General features: G+C 39.1%; 1 protein-coding gene across 28 annotated transcripts in view; it reads right to left on the bottom strand.

The window, feature by feature from the left end:
- The window catches only part of LOC136835601 (disintegrin and metalloproteinase domain-containing protein 23-like), a 546,464-nt gene that overhangs the window by 409,396 nt on the left and 129,568 nt on the right, over nt 1–7,500 (bottom strand). The gene's annotated exons all lie outside the window — the stretch shown is intronic.

Here is a 7,500-nt window from a genome sequence, read left to right as displayed (position 1 = left end):
TTATATCTTCATATGTGTAGACATCCAGTCTCCATCACACCTGAGTGTCTAAATGTCGTTTTAATCATTAATCTTCGCTATTAGTTTTCTGTAAGAAGAAAACTATTGTGCCGGCTTTGTCTGGCTGCCCGCACTTTTTCTGTCCGACCTCAGATCTTAAAACCTACTGAGGCCAGAGGGCTGCAAACTGGTATGTTGACCATCCACCCTCCAATCATCAAACATACCAATTTGCAGCCCTCTATCCTCAGTAGTTTTTATTTTATTTAAGGTTAAATTTAGCCACAATCGTGCTTCTGGCAACGATATGGGATAGGCCACCACCGGGCCGTGGTTAAAGCTTCGTCTGCCGCGGCTCATACAGCATTATACTAAGACCACCGAAAGATCTATTTTCGGTGGCCTTGCTTATACGCTGTAGCGGCTGTACAGAAAACTCGACTGCGCCGAAGAAAGTTCGGCGTATTTTTTACTTGTTTTTCTGTAAATACTCCTGTGTGAGTGCCTACTAACACATCAGAGATAAACTTCGTAAAAAATTATATATGAAACCTTTTACATATTTTCAATATTTTCCATTTTGAAGTTCCTTAAGCACAGGCCGCTTCCTCCTTCCGCCATCACACCTGAGTCTATACATAATCCTTCTTCTCCCGTCAGAATCCTCCACAGGTCCCGTCCTCTCTCCCCTTCGTAATAACCTCATCTCGCCCTCCCCAATCGCCGTGCCCTTTCGATACGGCTTACTGAGAGAGAGAGAGAGAGAGAGAGAGAGAGAGAGAGAGAGAGAGAGAGAGAGAGAGAGAGAGAGAGAGGCTTAGATATTAGTTATAGTGTGTTGGGCTTGTACACTGGGGACGGCTTAAGCCGAAGTAATCCTCTGTGCAAACAATTTCCTGGAATATCATTGACTTACATCACTAACTTCCCAGAGCTCTCTCTCTCTCTCTCTCTCTCTCTCTCTCTCTCTCTCTCTCTCTCTCTCCCTCTTCTTTCAGGCACGGGGATGACTGAGGGGGAGTAAAGGGGAGGATAAGACGGCAGGATAGAGAGAGTACATAGTGCGAAAGGAATGAAAATGTTCTCTCTCTTAACTTGGGTAAGATATATGGGAACATCGTTACTAGGGAAATGAAGTTTTTTATTTTCATTTTTTTTACCCAAAGATGAATAAGTGGTCACATCACAACATGGAAAAGAGAGAGAGAGAGAGAGAGAGAGAGAGAAATCTTGTTCTCAAGTTTTTTATTTATTTATTTTTTTTTTAGATGGAGATGATATTCTACTGTCAAGTAGGTGGGTGAGTTTTTTTTTTATAAAAGAAAACTATTGTGCCAGCTTGGTCTTAAAAACTACTGAGACTAGAGGGCTGCAAGTCAGTATGTTGATCATACGCCCTTCAATCATCCAACATACCAAATTGCAGCCCTCTAGCCTCAGCATTCTTTATTTAATTTACGGTTAAAGTTAGCTATAATCGTGTTTCTGGTAACAGTATGGGACAGGCCACCACCGGGCGTTGGTTAAAGTTTCATGGGCCCCGGCTCACAAAGCATTATACCTACACCACCGAAAGATAGATCTATTTTCGGTGGCCTTGATAATAAACTCTAGCGGCTGTACACAAAACCGATTGCTCCGAAGAAACGTCGGCGCATTTTTTACTTGTTCTAATTCATGACGAGTCAAGACCTCGATGTAGCAGCCTTCCACAGTCTTGTGCTTGAGTTCCCTTATATCATTCAATTATCTCCTATAGTTTATGACATTACAGTACTTTGTCGAGCCGTTCACCTGTCTACTTTGATACAAATACAAATTACTCCTACCTATATTTCTAAACTCACAAATGGAGATTCCATTCTTCAAGAGCCTTTTCGTAATTTCCATAACCGTTTGAATAATTCCATACACATCATGAATAATAAAATACAATTGCATTACATTTTGGTAATACGGAACAGACAGGACGCATAGCAGGCAGGAGTACCGAAACAGAAGAAGCCATTTACTACCTGCAAGCAAATCTGGCGTCGCACCATGCGAGGGTCAACCAAGCGGGCGTGGTTCCAAGGGCAAATTGAGATTCCATGTTTTATTAATCCTTTGGAATATGACGGATTATCAGGCGAGAGTGCTGAGGGCAAGAGGGCATTCGGCATACATATATATACGTGTATATATATATATATATATATATATATACGTGTATATATATATATATATATATATATATATATATATATATACATACATGATTTACCTCGAGGTCGAACCCAGGTATTTCAAATTGAGAGGCAAGGGCGCTAACAACTGACCCACACAGGTAGCGCCCTTGCCTTTCAGTCTGAAAAACCTGGGTTCGATCCCTGATGTGAGCCAGGTATTTAATTCTGTTACACACGTGACTGCGTGCTGATTACTTCTAACACACACACATATACTGTGTATATATATATATATATATATATATATATATATATATATATATATAAATATATATATAATTTCCCGAAATACTTTCTCGTCTTACAACTGGGTAGCTAAGCCTATCTGGCCCCACTTTCCAAAAACATCAACAATAGCTTGCTATCAGCACCACAAGAACTCGCCCCCCCCAAAAAAAAAAACCATGTTTTAAAACACAAGACTTCAAACCAATTCGAGCACTTTGTTATCAATAGCACAAGACTCGAAGTCATGTTTTTAACAAAAGACTAACTAACAATAACAAAATACCAAGAGATTTCAAGACCTCGCCTTTTGACACAGGACTTCCTAACAACACATTCACAAAAGCCCTACGCATTTTCAGGAGATATGAAAAAGACAAAAAAAAAAAAATGGTAAAAAAAAAAAAAAAAAAAAAAAAAAAAAAACTTAACCCATATCCGAGCGCTGCTTCACTTATTTCACGCCTGGCTAGCTGATCTCCCACCGACCCACTTCTATCTTATCTTCTTTTTTTTTTCCAAGCTGTTAACGGCTCCTATACACCGCCGTGTTCCTTCTTACCCCCCCTCTCCACCCCTCACTCCTAAGGGGACATAAAATCGCACGCTCCTCTGCCCTTCCCTATTACGCCCAAATTAATACGCTGCTCCGGAGCGGTGAAATGTCTAGCTTTAGGACACGATGGTTCTGTGACTTAATGTTGCAGAAATTATGTAAAAATAGTTGTCCGCGAGCTATAAAGGAAACGACAGGCGATGCTATTACGGCCGACTCTCTCTGAAATACTGTGTAAGGGATGCCACGGCAGAAGCACTACCATCAGTAGCAGGAGCAGTAGAAGTAGCAGGAGCAGTAGAGGCAGAAGTAGCAATAGAGGCGGCGTAGCAGTAGCAGTAAAAGTAGCGGAGCAGTTGCGGTAGAAGGAGCAGCAGCAGTAGCAGTACCAGAAAATGACAGGCGATGCTATTACAACCGACTCTTTCTGAATTATCAGTTAGTAGCAATAGAAGTAGAGTAGCAGTAGCATGGGTAGTAGAAGCAGCAGTAGCAGGTAGAAGTAGCAGTAGCAAGAGCAGTAGAAGCAGCTGCAGTAAGTAGTAGTAGAAGTAGCAGTAGCAGCAGCAGTAAAAGTAACAGTACCAGTAGCAGGGAGTAGAAGTACCAGCAGAAGTAGCAGTACCAGTAGCAGCAGCAGTAAAAGTAGCAGTAGCAGTACTAGTCGCAGAAGTAGTAACAGTAGCAATTCAAGAAAAAACTGGCGTACATATACGCTACAGGATATGGGGAAGGGGTAGGGAGGATGAAAATGTGTTGGGGGGGGGGTAGAAGGCGTTGTCATTAAGATAATGCCCCTTTTCATCCTACTGACAACGGGCAGCTCCCCTAAGCTATGGGAGCAACTTATCCATCATTATCGGAGAAGAAGTTCGTGGCCCTCTGGCGGCGACGGAACAAAGCGCAGAATGTCAACACTTCCTCTCTCCAGGTTCCTTGCGTGAATACCACCCTTTAATTCCATATTTACCTATTCTTTGTTTGTCAATTTAGATATCAAACTGGAGTGAATAAAGCGTGGTCCATTTTTGCATTATTCAGGAGTAATGAGGAATGATTTCTGCGCCTGAATTGGAAAATAAATTAAAAAAAGATTCTACACACAAATACGGTGGGGACATGAGGAGAAATCTTCGCTGGGTGAGCCATAGGAGAGATCGTTGTGTTCAGCATAAATCATCATAAAATCAATGCGAAACAAAACTTTATAGGTAAACTGGCAATTCGTATCATCTTCGTCTTGTCCCTTCAAAAAATGGAGGAGAGACAGCAGACAAAAATGAAAAATGTCTTAGGAAAATTTCAACTCTGTAAGATTTGTCTTAGGGTAAACAAACTAGAAATTACATAAGAATACAATAAGGACAGCATTACAAAGAGCACAGCAATATAATAAGCACAGCATTACAAAGAGCACAGTAATATAAACACAGCAATATAATAAGTACAGCATTACAAAGAGGACAGTAATATAATAAGCACAGCAATATAAGTACAGCATTACAAAGAGGACAGTAATATAATAAGCACAGCATTACAAAGAGCACAGCAATATAATAAGCACAGCATTACAAAGAGCACAGTAGTATAATAAGCACAGCATTACAAAGGGCACAGCAATATAATAAGCACAGCATTACAAAGAGCACAGTAATATAATAAGCACAGCATTACAAAGAGCAGAGTAATATAAACACAACATTACACAAAGCACAGTAATATATTAAGCACAGCATTACAAGAATCACAGTACTACACTAAGCACAGCATTACAAAGAGCACAGTACTACAACAAGAATAAAGTCAAACGGCAAGAGGAAAACATACATTTCAATGGCTGCATTTGATTAAGTATGTAAAACATTTTAAAATACATTTATTTACAGGTAGGTTAGCACCGTTGCCAACAGGCATTATAAAAATAAAACACCGATTTTAAAAAAAAAAAAAAAGAAATAAGTAAATGAATTCTGTCGTAAACAAAAATTCTCTCTCTCTCTCTCTCTCTCTCTCTCTCTCTCTCTCTCTCTCTCTCTCTCTCTCTCTCTCGTAACATAATTAAGTCTACAGGTCCCATTAATCATTTAATCCTCACGCCAGATAGGGAGGCTTAAGTCCAAATTTTATGTATCTCCTCCCTCCGTCTTTTCACGAATAGGCCTACGCGGTTAGATCTATACCAATCAAAGGGCATGGGAAATTTATGTCACTGGTCTTATATATTTCTGCCATTACACGGTTTCGTTTACCTCATAGAAACATCCATATATATATATATATATATATATATATATATATATATATATATATATATATATATATATATATATATATATATATATATATATATATATATATATATATATATATATATATATATATATATATATATAGCTGGTTCCATTTTCTCAGTGATGGACATTTTGTTGTATTATTCTTTTAACTTTTACATATGGCTTTTACCTTAAGATAAGTTTATGTTAATCGTCTAAGAAACTCAGAATGACAAACGCAGATTAAAAAGTTTCGCCTAAAATAACACCCATTGGTATAATGATAACAATAATAGTACATTTTCTTATCACCATTCTCTTCTTTCGTACGAACAACAAGAAAATTAAACATATGCGTTTTAATTAAATACGAACATCAATACATCAATCCAGACATAAAAAAAGGTAATTAAGAAAAAAAAGCCATCACACGACGCCAATCACTGACAGGTAATCAACGCCACCAGGTGTTGCATCCATTCATTCACACCTGCTTCTCTGACACTCCCGCGTGACGTCACGATACACCTCACATGCTTAACCCAAAAAAATAATAACAGACCCTTCATGCCTCTTCTTAATGAGGCCGATGCAGCAACTAATGCACCAAAAAAGAAAATAATAAAAAAACCAGAAAAAGATACAATGCTATAGTCAGGTATCGATCACCCCAAAGATGGCGGGAGGGAGGGTGGGGGAGGGTTATGGAGGAGGAGGGAGGGGGGGAAGGAGAGCGCTGCTGATTATGACGAGTAATCTAGCGTCACAAACGCGGCGGTCAACGATGCGAAAAATAAATGGTGGGCGGGGGGAAGGAAAAATAACAAATGTTCACCACAAAAAAGTAAGGCCATAATTCAATAATATATTCAGAGAGAGAGAGAGAGAGAGAGAGAGAGAGAGAGAGAGAGAGAGAGAGAGAGAGAGAGAGAGAGAGAGAGAGTAGAAAATCCCTCCTGACATTTAGAGTGAGAAAGCAGAGCTTCCTTACTGAAACTGAAGGAGAGAGAGAGAGAGAGAGAGAGAGAGAGAGAGAGAGAGAGAGAGAGAGAGAGAGAGAGAGAGAGAGAGAGAGAGATTAGGAATAGCAAGGTATAGGAATTTATTTTCTTTAATCCTCAAACTAGCCTAAAGTTTCTTGAAAATGGTGGGAGAGGTGATTACAGATCACCATACGTTAGAACTTCAATAATAATAATAATAATAATAATAATAATAATAATAATAATAATAATAATAATAATAATAATAATAATAATAATAATAATAATACTATTATTATCACATCACAACGGGGCAGCTTACACTAGAGTGATGCATTCCAAGGAAACATTTTCCTAATTTTGCAAATTTTCTTGTGATAAATTCAGTTCCAAAAATTACTAAAGGTATTGAAATAAAAATGGCGTCTTAAAGAATGCACACATATATACATAAATACAACATACATAAATACATACACACAAACACACACATATATACCTGAACATATAATAAAATATATATACACATTCAGATGTATATATATATCTATATATGTGTGTGGGTATGTAAAGTTACTGATGAAATTTTAATGAGTCTTTAGTTTCACAACGAAAACCAGTTGAAAGAAAATAAGAAAATAAACCTTTTCTCTATGTAACATTACAGCACTGAACACTTTGAAAAATTATAAATAAAAGGCACATCTTCCCATTAAAACCTGTCTACCTTCAAACAAATAATCATCAAGTTTCTGCCCACTATAGACGGCAATGCATTTCAACACCTTAAAAAAAAAAAAACCTCCCTGACAAAGAAGTTCTGTAAGAAACACCTCATTCGCCCTCCCGTCCCGTCAGGAAGACGGCCGCCTGTCAAAACCGTCCCAGAACTATCACAATAATAATAGTTGGCAGTGTTATACACGGTTCAGCAGCAACCGACCGTTATAGTTTGTTAACCCGTCGTAAAATTGGTGAAACGAGAATGGCCCCCCCATCACCCCTCAGGCGGCCCCCACCCTCCTATACACCACAGCTTTAACGACCCCCGATGGTGGAACCATATCATTAAACCATCTCGCATCTCATCACAAAACCGATGCCTCTCTCCCTAGGTATCAAACATCCTCCCCCCCCTCCTCCCCCTCGCATCCCCTTCCCGCCCCAGGGCCACCCACGCCCCACGGAGGAAAACAAGGCGACGTCAGGAGGTTGCGAGCAAGCAATATTTCTGA

Source organism: Macrobrachium rosenbergii, chromosome 55, assembly GCF_040412425.1.
Source record: "Macrobrachium rosenbergii isolate ZJJX-2024 chromosome 55, ASM4041242v1, whole genome shotgun sequence".
Taxonomy (NCBI): Eukaryota; Metazoa; Arthropoda; class Malacostraca; order Decapoda; family Palaemonidae; genus Macrobrachium; species Macrobrachium rosenbergii.
This window is presented reverse-complemented; position numbering and strand designations above follow the sequence as displayed.